Source organism: Mesocricetus auratus, unplaced genomic scaffold (genome assembly GCF_017639785.1).
Source record: "Mesocricetus auratus isolate SY011 unplaced genomic scaffold, BCM_Maur_2.0 Super-Scaffold_100676, whole genome shotgun sequence".
NCBI classification, from domain to species: Eukaryota; Metazoa; Chordata; class Mammalia; order Rodentia; family Cricetidae; genus Mesocricetus; species Mesocricetus auratus.
This window is the reverse complement of record NW_024429266.1, coordinates 6,054,231-6,067,364: the sequence shown is the minus strand read 5'-3', so window position 1 is coordinate 6,067,364 and position 13,134 is coordinate 6,054,231. Positions and strand designations below refer to the sequence as shown.

At 42.0% G+C, this 13,134-nt stretch overlaps 1 protein-coding gene across 1 annotated transcript in view; it reads left to right on the top strand.

Moving 5' to 3' along the window:
• Positions 1-13,134, top strand: part of Ush2a (usherin) — a 644,634-nt gene that overhangs the window by 350,985 nt on the left and 280,515 nt on the right.

The following is a 13,134-nucleotide window of genomic DNA, read 5'->3' as shown; positions in this document are numbered from 1 at the left end:
TTTCCAGGAGAAGTCATACTAATTTTATTCAGGAGGGTTTTCAATATTTGTTTCCTAACCAATAGCAAGTTGGCAAAGCCATAGCATGGACAGTTTGCACACTCCAGTGAAAAGAAAACGGTACCCTCCAGATTGTAATGTCTGTGTCTGTGTCTGTGTCGTGTCTACTTGTAAGACTTAATTGCATCCACAATATGTGTAGAAGGCACCAAGAGAGAGAAAAACTGGCTTTTTGAGGCTTTGAAGAGGGTTTTCCTAAATTTTCCATAGCGTGTCTGCAGGCAAATAAGCAAATGAACAGTGAATGGTGGACTCCGAGGCAGAGGCAGAGCTGATCCCCTCAAAGATTGGTCTGTCCCTTTTTTATGCAATCAGGGCTTTGATGTATTCTGCTGTGAAGCACTCGTAAGATTATGAGGTGAAGGAGTGATGATCGATTTGAAAAAAAGCAGCAACATTTAGGCCGGACCCATGACAGCCCAGCTATTTCCGCCAAGGCAGCTGGGTGAATAATGCAAGAGCCGTGTTCCCCCTCGTGTTTAATCTTGCATTGTTTTTGCAGAGAACATTTCTGCTTACCTTCTAAGTCCTGTCATCTTCGGTTGTCATCCCGTCCCTCAAACCATCAAAACGGTATTAAATGTTGCAAAGCTGGGCAGCGAAAGAACTTTCGAAAGTCAGAATCCATTTGCTAAGCAGCCTTTGTGGAAAATGTATTCTGTCCTCGGCAGAATTTTCCTTCACTTCTTCCCACTGAGAAGTTTACTGATTTCTCCCAGTGGAATCTGCTGGAATTTATCGGTTCATGGTTGGCAGTCTCAGATTAAGGTAAATGTCGATCCGTAATGACCCTCTACATGTTAGCATTTCAGTAAAGCTGGGCTTTTATGTCAAAGATATCGGAGAGGGAGCTATTACACATGACAGGGGTGATCAAGGGACTCCAGACCAAGGCAAGCATTATTAAATATTGACTAGTTCTGTGATTTATGTAGAGCTGGAGGAAAAAAGTGACTTTTTAACCATTATATATTCTTCAGCAACGAAAACCAGCCATTTATCTCCTGCCTGAACTGAAGGACAGAGCGGCTGCATATTTTAGTGGCGGGAAAACCCAGTCTTACAAATGAGATGAACTCCTCCGTGATAGCATTTCAGTTTGTTAATTGCCAAAAGCAAAACAGACAAATTGGAAGCAATTACAAGATTTGACTTAGAGAGTCCTGGGGTGTGCACTTGACTTGGAGTCAGAGGGGGGCAAGGCGGGAAACAGAGACAGCATCTTGGAATTAGCCCCAGCAACCTCCTGAGTTGGTTCTTGTCACCGGAAAACTCCTGTCCAATGTCAAGAACCAGGGTTTTGACATCCCATCCTGGTGGCTATCAGCGGCTAGCTGGCATACGGTGAGGATAGGGAGGTCTGTGTGGCTCTTCAAGAAAGGAGTTAAATGCTAATTCATCACCGTTATAAAAGAGACCGCCTGCTTCCCGGAGTTATACAAGGCTTCCTGAATTGTCGGTTGGCTAATTGGTTTTTTCCTGACATGATGAACAACTGTGGTGACTCCTGAAGAAGAGGTAGCAGTCAGGATTCCCAAGGCGGGCAAGAACGGGTACCTGCGCCCGGGCCATTGTTTCTAACGCAGACGGCCACCCAGGAACCTTGTTCCATGTGGCAACTCTGGTTCTGAACCAAAACCTTTACAAAGTCAGTGCCACACTTCAGAACAACTTAGGCAGCCTATATCTAAAGATTTTCTCTTCCTAAAAATTACCCTTTTGTCAGATGTTATTCTCACATGAGACAAAACTTAAAAGATAAAAATAAGAAGCAGTCAAAGATTCCAATCTGCTCATGAGTCTCAGAGGAAACTGGTGTGCCTAGTCTCGTCTATCATCCACCTGTCTGTCGTCTGTCTGTCTGTCTGTCTGTCTGTCTGTCTATCTGTATACCTATGTGTATTCTTCTAATAAATTACTTTATTCTTCTTCCCACACATACAATTTCTCACACAAATGACACCAAATTGCATGCTTAGACACCCCTTGTTTTTAACTTTTATTTTTTTTCTAAATCAGTCGTTTCAGAGATTTGGCAGTGAGAATACCACAGCTTACATACTCAGTGTGTTCATGTACCTTCATTATCTAGCTGGGCCCATGTTAGTAGACATTTGCCGATGTCTGTGGTTATTCAATAATACCACAATGGATTAATATCCCATTTTATAACTTTACAGGTATATTAATTAGTGAGATGAATTCCTTAAGATGTTTTGCCCAGTGGGAGAAACAGTTTTCCCCAGAGAAGAGCAAAATAAAAAAGTTATGAGAAAAATGTATTGCCTGAGAAAGGAAATGTGTTGTGTGTAAGATACTTTGGATTTTAGTCCTCGGAAGTGCAGGCTAGGAAAAGTGTGGGTGTGCCACACATCTGATTAGCATGTTGCCACACTGACATTTGCTGGCCTGGTCTACTCAAAACAGTGCCTCATAGCACCCGCACTCGCGATGTAGTTTGGACGAATTCTCATACGTAGAGCATTTGGAAAAAAACATGTTTCCTCTGTGAATTTGTTCTTTGTCAATCTTTGGTGCCTCTTTTTCCTGAGCGGTAGGGTCTTCTTAGATATTAGGAAAGTCGGCTCTAAACATTGCCAATTTTCCCACTGATGTTTTCCCTAGCACCTAAAACCTTTCCCACGAATGCCCACACTGGTTCACTCAGATGTGTGGCGTGCATAGCGTCGAGCAAACCCTAAGCATCCAGCTTTTCAAAAGTCACTAATTAAGTCGCTTTCTCCAGCAGGGTTGCAGAGAGTCCCCGGTGTCCACCTTGGCTCCGAGCTCACGTGGGTAGAGCTGCACCTATTTCTCTCTTTCCACTTTTACTGGTGGTTCACCGTTTGTTTTGTGGAATTTTCTTCCTTGTGCTCCTCCACACGTGTCTACGAAGCCCCAGTTCCCTGGAGAGCTTCTGGAGCTGTTTCGATGAGTGTGGTGCTGATAACGTGGCTGACTGGTACAGTTACACCCTCACCCTGTCGGACTTTTTTAATCAGTAATAGGATGGTACTCGCTGTTGGCCCTCTATGTGTAGGGGGAAACTTAAGACTCCGCCATTAGCCACATGGCATATTAGAGGTGCATACAGATGAAGTAATAAAAGGGCAGTTTATCGCACCGCTAACCACACCCACTTTGGGCGTGATTAAAGACAAATAAGGCCATAGGCAGTGAACTATGCGGCTAGCCAGGCCCACTTTTGGGCGTGGCTAGAGGCGTGTACGGAGGTGGGGATAAAAGAACTGCGCTAGCCCTCTTTTCCGCCATCTATGTCTCGTTTTCCCCACATAGACGTGTACATACTTACTCTCCCACACTCTGTAACTAAGTGTGGCTTTATATATTCCTAGATTGTAACACGTGCATTCAGATGTTGATGTCGCTAAGCAGCTTTCAAAGGCTGCCTTTCAGGAAATCATTTGCAGCCTCCACTCTCAGATCTGAATCTTCGAGAAGCCCATTCTGTCCCAACACAGAGTCATGTCTGTCCAATAATGAACGTCCATCTGCTACATACAGCTGCGGCTTTTGTTATAAAGATGTTGTGTCATTGTCCCTGAAGCACAAGAGTCTTATTAGGTGGGAAAGACCTGAGTACTGGGACTTTTAAGCTGGTGTTAGCAAGGTCTAAAAAACAGCATCAAAATTTGGACCCAGAAGCTGCCTGCAGACAGGTGAGGTAAGAGGGGTACACCGGCCAGTCTGTTCTTAAGCATGGAGGGCGAGGACCTAGGTGTTGGGATGGCAAATTGAAGAGAGCTAATTAGGGAAAGATGCGAGGGAAAGCTGGGTCTCCATGCTGGGTCTCCCTCGTTCTAACTATAAACTTGAGTGTGAAAGCTCAGTGAGAGGACAGAGAGGCACAAGTCACTGTGAGTCACAAAATTAAGTCGGGTGCTCCTTTGTCACCAGGAAGTGGACGGTTCCATTTCCTGCCCCTTGCAGTAAGATTTGGCACTTAGTTCTTGGAATGATGCCTGTTTTCCCTCATCCATTCAATTCAAGACACACGTGATGTGAGTTCATTTTCCTAGGGCGAGTAGGTGCCGTTTACCGGTCTGCGGTTCTTCCTCTCTATTCAGTGGCTCTCAGAGGGAGTCAGTGACCTCGATTAGGTGAGCTGTGAACATTCAGCAACCACTAGAAAAACCCTCAGTGTTTGGGAAGTTTTGCTGCTGCTGTTGTTGTTGTTGTTATTTACCTCGTATGTATTCATTAACAATTTTAATTTTAGGTAATAGGTTTATAATAGCTTCATACATATTTAATTTGTGCTATTTTTAAATAAAGAGAATGTGTGAATTCAATAAAATCTGCAGTAAATTAGAGCAAGTAACAGAAACCTGGCTCATATGAAATTGGCTTCAAAATTACAAATGGTATTTCATTTACCTAACCACACACATGAAAACAGTCTGTACCGAGAATTTTGGTGGAAGCTATCGGCATTCCAGAGTTCCCAAACATTTTCAACTGAAATATTATAAAAACTGTCCAGTTATCAAGATAGGAAGTAGAGAAAGAGAAAAGGATCTGGATTCCTTCGGGACATGTTTTCCCCAATGACAGTCTCTGCCACCACCAGGCTTTCTGGGAGCCCTCAGAGTAGTCCTATTTTTAGTAGACAATGCTGCACTTCTCTCCAGCCGTGACTGTGGAATCTTGTGCGAATTGTTTGGCTCTTCATTATCCTTCCTCTGAATGGACCGGGAAGTGGTTTTCAGCAGCTGACGACCTGGCAGGACTGTTCTGTGCTTGAGATATACTAATTGCTAAGTCCTCTGTACCCCCACAGTAGCTCGAGGTTTCCTCTTCAGTGCTCCCTCTCCTAGATCCCCTGCTTGGTATTGTAGCACAGAATAAAGACACAGATTTGAGAGAGAGGTTGTGGGTCATGGAGAAAATAAAAAGAGGATGGCTGGCAACGATCTTGAACATCTCAAAGGGAAATGCTTTTGTGTCAAGGCAGGTTGATAATCTCATACTGCTGTAACCATGACTTTGGAGACCTCTGGAAGTTCCACTTCTGGGCCAAAGACAGGTCCAACACATAGACTTCATATGATTCTCCCCCACCCCCTTCAGGGATACCTGTAACAGGAAGGAGTCTACAAAGAACTGAGGGAAGACACTGTAGGAAACATCAGGGAAGGGAGAAGGAAAAAAATGAATATGAAATTAGCATTGACCTCATGTTTCCTTACTCAGAAGAACTGAAAGCCATCATACAAAAACAAACAGGAAAATATTAATTTAAAGGTTTGTTTTTAAAAGGACAAGTTGGGATTTGAAAAGGATAGAGGCATTACCTCTAGGAATGGCTTATCCTCCCAATTTCCCCTTTTTATGAACTAGGGTTTTTAATTTTCTACAACAGATACCTCTTGTTTTGGCAGGAAATTAAACAGGAATCTGGGGAGGGCACATCATTCTAGTGGAAGATAATTTGGAATCATCACAATGTTTCAGACTTGAAGAGATGGAATGGGCAACACAGCCGTAAGGGGGGTGCCCCGAGGGGCACAAGGAGAGCCTGGTGTATCCTGGTGTTTCCGCAGGAAAACACTTTCCATGCCTCTTACGCTGCGAAGCGTTCTTTGTCTTTCACGATTTGCCTGCCGGTCATTTTTCAGTGGTCGTCAATGAAAACCAAAGCAGAATTTGGGCAAAATCAGGCATTTAGACAGGAGTTGTCAGAGGATGAGCCCTTATGTGCCAGGGGTTAGGATGGCAGGGAGGTTCTAAAGAGTGAGAGGGTCTGTCTGTTTGATGCATAGTGAGTAGCATGGCTTCACAGCATCCAGGCCCTCTAGAAGGTGATGGTTTCTTTCATATCGATGGGACTTGCCTCCTGCAAAGACAAAGGAGTGGTGCTTACAGGAGCTGCTCTCTCCTCTCCTGGGCTGCATGTCAGCTACAGGAGATGTGTGTGTGTGTGTGTGTGTGTGTGTGTGTGTGTGTGAGTGTATGTATGTGAGTGTGTGAGTGTATGAGTGTGTGTGTGAGTGAGAGTGTGTATGAGTGTGAATGTATGTGTGTGTGAGTATGTGTGTGTGTGTGTGTGTGTGTGTGTGTGTGTTCCATGCTCCTTCAAAACATCCCACCCCAGTGCACTTACTTTGCCTGGAGGTTGCCAGTTGCCAGGAAGAGCAGGTGACTATTCAAATGCTGCAGATCTCAACAAATAATTGAAAAACTTAGAAAATGCAATGCGTGGGTCAAGGTTACCCAGAAAAATCCAGGGACTTTTGCAGGCTGTCTCCTCCCCATGCCCACACTCCCCACCGCCACCAATAAACCATGTTTTATCAAAATTACAAAGAGAAAGGAGATAGGGAACATTTGTTTTCTTGGGAAGGTAAAAGAAAATAATGATCCCTGGGAATTCCTTTGAGTTGCAAGGAGACTGCAGGAAGGCTAGGGCTGTTAGGAAAGGGATTGCTTTGTTTTATTGTCCCTGGGGCCTGTTTTTCAGTGTGGAGGGAGCTGTGCATTTTCCGAATCTGGCTGGCAAGCCATGCAGTATATCTGACATGCTGCCCCCCGGGAGGGACACTCCAGTGGGGGGAATTGTTCCCGAGATGCAGGACAGCTTGTAACTCGGAATCCCGTTGGAGAACTTTGTAGCTGTGTGTCAGTCGGTGGGGAGATGAAAGAGGCCGCTTCTTTTCAACCAATTTGACTTCATTTTCCCATAATGAGTTGGAGGGAAGGGCAGCCAGACTGAACTCAAGTGAGACGCTGTGGAGTGAATTTTCCAGAGTGGAAGGAAGGGGAAGCTGAAGTAAAGGAATGCAATGTCAGCCCAGTGACTGCCGCTGCCACCACTACCAAATGTTCACCTGTCTCCTTGTAGGTCTGTTTCTGAGGGTCATTTGTCCAGGGTCTGTGCTTTGAGAATATAAGGTCAAAGAATATACCTTCCTATCCCAGGTTTTAAATACAATTCCAATGTATAGACATTAACACCCAGTAGAAGTGTAAGGCAGCCGTGATAGTCTCTTACACAAATCTCATCAAGGACTCACAATTGGCAGGTGACAGGAGACAATTTTGACCATGTATTTCCTTACAGACGTAAAGTAAATGAGTGTTGTGGTAGGGAATTTGTTGGCTTGTAGACAAGAAGACAACAACCTTGGACCTTTCTCCTTGACCACTTTGATGTTTTTAAAATTTAGACACATAGATAGTATTAAATTGGGAAAGAATGTCTCATGTAAAGACACAAGAGGAAGAAAAGAAAAAGTTATAGCTGTTAGAGCCCTGCATAAAATTTGGATGTATTTCTGGAAATAAGAAAAATATAAGTATGAACATGAAGGGTATTTAAAGGCATATTTGTCTAGCTTAAAAATAATTGCAGTATTATTTGCAAAAATAAGATCTAAGTCATTTTAAAAATTTGGTTAGAGAATGTACATTTACAGCATATATTGACATTTCTGATTATACATCATGTCTGAGCCAATAAAGCTATAGAAATGTATTATTGGGGCAGATCCTTCCATAAGAACAGAGTTAAGCATTAATTTATCAAACTTGTTTTAGAATTCATCTCCTCCCAACTCTCATGCAGCAGCGTATTGGATTTGTGTCTGATATCTAATTGGCTGTTTTCCTGACACAATGAGTGAGCACACCTGCATTGTTGTGTCTGTGGAGACAATAGAGTGATGGTGGGGAACTAGCCACCATGGCCTGCACCAAGACAGCCTCCAAAACAATACAGAGAAACCCTGTCTCGAAAAACCAAAAAAGAGTGGCGTTTTCCAACTTTTTGTGTGTCCTCAATGAGTTATTTTGCTGAATTATTAGTGACATAGGATCTCAGAGTCTCATGGAATGATGAAGAAAACTCAACTTTAAATAGTTTTCAAATGTTTGCACTTTTAATTTGTAAATCACATATTTTTCCAGCCATAAAATTTTGGAGAGGTATTGGATGAACTTTTATACCTACATCTGTTCATAGAACAAACTGGCATCTAGCTTGTCCCATGAAGCAGGAGAGATAATGATAGGACTGGAGGAGCAGCTCCTGCAGAGTGGGGCTCCAAATCCCACAGAAGAGATGAAAATTAGCCAAACATCCATACAAAAATATGATGTTGCAGACTCGAGGACTTTTAAGTCAAAATCAATTATGACTAAGGTATTGCACAATAAGGAACTTAATACATTTTGAGGATTAGGAAAGGCCTTCAAGCCGATGGTATTTAATTTAACTGAAACAGATGAATAAGGGCCAGCCACGAAGAGAATCCCAGAGGGAACATATTTGTTTTGTAAGATGGACAAAAGCATGGGTTTGTGGTTAAAACAAAGCAAAGCAAGAAAGATGGTAGATAGATGATAGATGATGATAGACAGATGATAGATAGATAGATAGATGATAGATTAAATATATGATAGATGATAGATGATGGATAGATGGATGATAGACAGACAGACAGACAGACAGATGTCAGTGTGCCTGAGGCACAGTAGATGAATAAGAGACAAGTGAGCTGCAGATGAGTAAAAGCACTTCCTGTGAAAGCAAGTGGTCTTGAGTTCAAATCCTCAGTACACCTGTGAAGGCCAAGCATGGTCATGAGTGTCTGTCACCCAGTATTGGGGACTTAGTGTGGAGACAGGAGAATGCCTTCCCTGGATCTGACTGATTCAAACAGTAAGCATCAGGTTCATTGTGAGACACTATGTCAAAAAACAAGGAGAAAGGCTATAAAATAAGTGTCTGATGCCCTTGCATTTCTTTACATATACCCATGTGCCTATCCTCCCTATGTACATGCACACTCATGCATACACACACATACACATGCCTGCTTATACACATGTGCACATACAAGCAAGTGTGCACACACATACATGCATGCATAGAGAATGAAATGAAGCTGGAGAGTGAGACAGAAGTTGCTTCCTCAAAGCCACATAAGAAATTTTAAAGCCTTTGGCTACAAGTTTCAATAACTGAAGAATTCTCAAAATCTTCAGTTGAGATGCAAATTTTCAAAAGTTAAACTTAGTATCAGTAGACTCACTAGTTTGGGTAGGTGGTTAGCCCTTTTTCTCCAATTATATATGTATTATATTTTCATTTTTATCTCTGTATATATACATAGATGGATATACATATATATGTGAATTTGAAATTTAATAAGAACATTTCTGGGATTTGACTTTATACCTAACATTCATCCATGGACATGTCTCATCACCTCATCCAGCACATGCACACACACATGCACACACACACACATACATTCGAACACGTGTACACATGCACTGTGCCCTAGCATGAACATGCCAAAATATATTAACTCCTTATGCTGTTTTAGATCCCTGAGTATTTCTGCACATTTCTTTTTTTTTACAGTTTTTTATTTAAATGAGAAACAAGCTTGTTTTACAAGTCAATCCCAGTTCCCTCTCTCTCCCCTCCTCCCCTGCCCCCACTGATCCCCTATCCCATCCCCTTTCTGCTCCCTAGCAAGGGTAAGGCCTTCCATGGGGAATCTTCAAAGTCTGTCATATCATTTGGAGCAGGGCTTACACCCTCCCCCATGTGTCTAGACTGAGAGGGTATCCCTCTATGTGGATTGGACTGCCAAAGTCCATTCGTGTACTAGGGATAAATACTGATTCACTACCAGAGGCCCCATAGATTAACCAGACCTCCAAACTAACATCCTCGTTCAGGGGGTCTGAAACAGTCCTGTTCTGGTTTGAATAACTCCTTTTTCAGGTCAGCTGTTTCTGTGGGTTTCTCTAGCCTGGTCTTGACTCCTTTGCTCATCATTCTTCCTTCTCTGCAACTGGATTCGAGTTCAACTCAGTGTTTAGCTGTGGGTGTCTGCTTCTGCTTCCATCAGCCACTGGATGAAGGCTCTAGGTTAGCATATAAGGTAGTCATCAATCTCATTATCAGAGAAGGGCATTTAAGGTAGCCTCTCCACTATTGCTTAGATTGTTAGTTGAGACATTTCCCTAGTGCCAGATTTCTCTTTAAACCTATAATGGCTCCCTCTATTATGGTGTTTCTTTTTCTTGTTCTCCTCTATTCTTCCCCTGACTTGATCTTCCTGCTCTCTCCTGTCCTCCTCTCCCCTCCTCATTTCCCCTTTCTTCATTGTAGTGGCATCTTGCTGGAGAACCTGTAACAGTAACCACACCCCTTTGGGTGTGGCTACAAGTGGACAGAAGAGGAAAGAGAATGAGGTTGGGTCGTGGTTGTGCGGGCTCTTTCTCTGGGGTCAGCGGATCTGATAGGAAGGGCAGAGAAGCGCTCTCGTGATTCTTCACATTTATTAGTGCAAGTTGTTCCCCAATTAACACCCATTCATCTTTTATCTTGGGTTTAGTGAAATCTTTCTTTGTTGTTGTTCTGGTATTTCGAGACAGGGTTTCTCTGTGGCTTTGGAGGCTGTCCTGGAACTCGCTCTTGTAGTCCAAGTTGGTCTCGAACTCACAGAGATCTGCCTGCCTCTGCCTCCCGAGTGCTGGGATTAAAGGCTTGTGCCACCACCAGCCAGCTTGGGTATAGTGAAATCTTTATACCCTCGCCTTCATTCCAGTTTTTAAAAAGTTGCTAAATAACAGATTTGGAATTCTTCTAATGATCATTTATTGATTTTCATTGGCAAAATGCTTTCAGGAAAGCCTCATCAGTCCAGGTGCCTTCCAGGCACTAACAGATATGCTCGTCTGCCTGTACCAGGGCTGATTAGATAGGAAAAATAGTAGGTTGTTTTAGTGTTTTGTTTGTTTGATTTGTTTTTGTGGGTGTTTTTTTTGAGGTCTTAAAATTTGACCTGATATCCAAGGCAGCTTAAGTATTGTGGGTGATGCTTAAAAGTCATTCCAACATTACAAATTTGATCTTACTTATTTTTATATGCTTATGAGATCTGAAAATGGCACTATGATTTCAGGTGATAAAATGTTTGCTTATAATTGTGTGAAGCGTGTTCTCCATCTAGAGCTAGAGCATATGTGTTGTTGGACTTGGCAAGGTACCTAACAGATTTAACTTCACAGCTCTGCTGCCTGTGGCTTCTGAGGTGCTTGTTTCTCCTGTATCTGTCTGATAGATCACCAGTGTGCTCAATTAATCTTGCTGGTTCTAACAGCTAAAATCTTCCTCGATACCTTTATATCTTTAAGTAAAGTTTTATCTCACCCTCCAGCTTATTGCTTGTTATTATTGAAGATCTCTGCTCTCATATGCGTATTCTCCTGACTGCATGTCAGATTAACTTGAACTAAATGCCACAGACATTTTAATGGATTCTCCCCCTAATAAATTTATTGTTGAGGACTTAAAATCTTTCGATGTTTCTCACCTGGTGAAAATGTATCACCATTCCATTCATTTTAGCAGTTTATATCATCCAGTAAAGTTTTGTTATTTTCTGCATAAAGATGTCATATTTCTTGCTGCAGTTTTGTCCACATATTTTACTTTTTGTAATTGTGTTCACTTGGTATTATTATTATTAGTATTATTACTATAGTGTTAACAGAACCTCTGGCATCACTGTGGTGTTTTAAAAGCATGCCATTCTTATTGCCCACCCCTTCCCATGTTTATAAATCTCCAGGTTAACAATTTTTCCAGCACTCTGAAGACAGAAAATATGCTTAAAAGAAATCCTCTCTGGATGACTCCATTATGTGACACCAGCTGGATATTACTCTGACAGAGAGTGAATACTCATTTGAATTAAAAAACCTCTAATTCAAGTTTTGCACTGCAAATATAACCCATGCAATTTGCATATGCCCCAACAGAAAAATATGCTCAATTATTTGTTTACAGAAATTAATTTGAGATTATTAAAATATGCATAAAGCCAGGATGAGAAGATTAAAATTCGTATCTATTTGTATAGAATAAGGCCACTAGAAATTCTCTTCCTTAATTATTTTAAAAGAAAAAAAGTCACATGGATACATAAAAATATTTGTAATGTTATGCCCCTGGCATTTTATATCATAAAAGTCAAGTTGGGACTATATAGGGTAGGGCAGGGGATGGGGGCGAACTGGATAGAGAATGTTCCTGAATATCCATGGATTCGATGCAGGGTGGTAAACAACAAAAAGATCAAAATTGTACCAGTGCATAAATATTGCTAAGGAAACAGGTCTACAAAATAGCAAGCATCAGTTACAAAGGTTGGTAGTGGCTTACATAGCAGCAAACAAATATGACACATACACAACAAAATGCACTACAATATTAGCAAGATAACAATGTGTGTTTTAAAGTGTAGATATTTTAGCTTCTCTTCCTGTTTTCTGATATGGTCTCTGTGTGTGTGTGTGTGTGTGTGTGTGTGTGTGCTTATGAAAGAATGCACACCTACATTTGCATGTACACATTGATATGCATACATTTATGTGTATTCCAGGGTGTATGTATATGCACTCATCCAAGAATGCACACATACATGTGCACATACACATTGACATGCATGCATTTTTGTGTGTTCGTGAGTGTGTGTGTATACATGCACTCGTGCAAGAATGCACACATACATGTACACATACCACTGAGATGCATGCATTTATGTGTGTTCATGTGTATGTACAGGTACACATGTGTGTGCATATGTATCTGGGAACCAAAAGAGAACCTCAGGTTCTCCAGTGATATGCACTTACTTTTTGTTGAGCAGGGTCTCTCACTGGCCCAGGAGTAACCAGCTCTGGGATTACAGATGTTGGCTTTTTTATTTTTCACATTTGCTTATTGTGTATATGTAATTGTGTGGGTGTATGAGTACCATGGTTCACATGTGGAGATTAAACTTGGGTCTTCAGGGTTGAAAGCATGTGTCCTTACCCTCTGACCATCTTGCTGGCCCCATGCCTGGTATTTTCTCAGGGGTTTGGAGATCAAATGCAGGTCTCCCTGCTTGCAAAAACTTAACCCACTGAGTGTCTACCAGCACTTGATATGCTACTAAAGTTTGCATTCCTTGGTGGTCAAAACAAGGACTATCTGAAGGGGAGGGGAGGGGAGGAGAGGAGAGGAGAGAGGAGGGAAGGGAAGAAAGC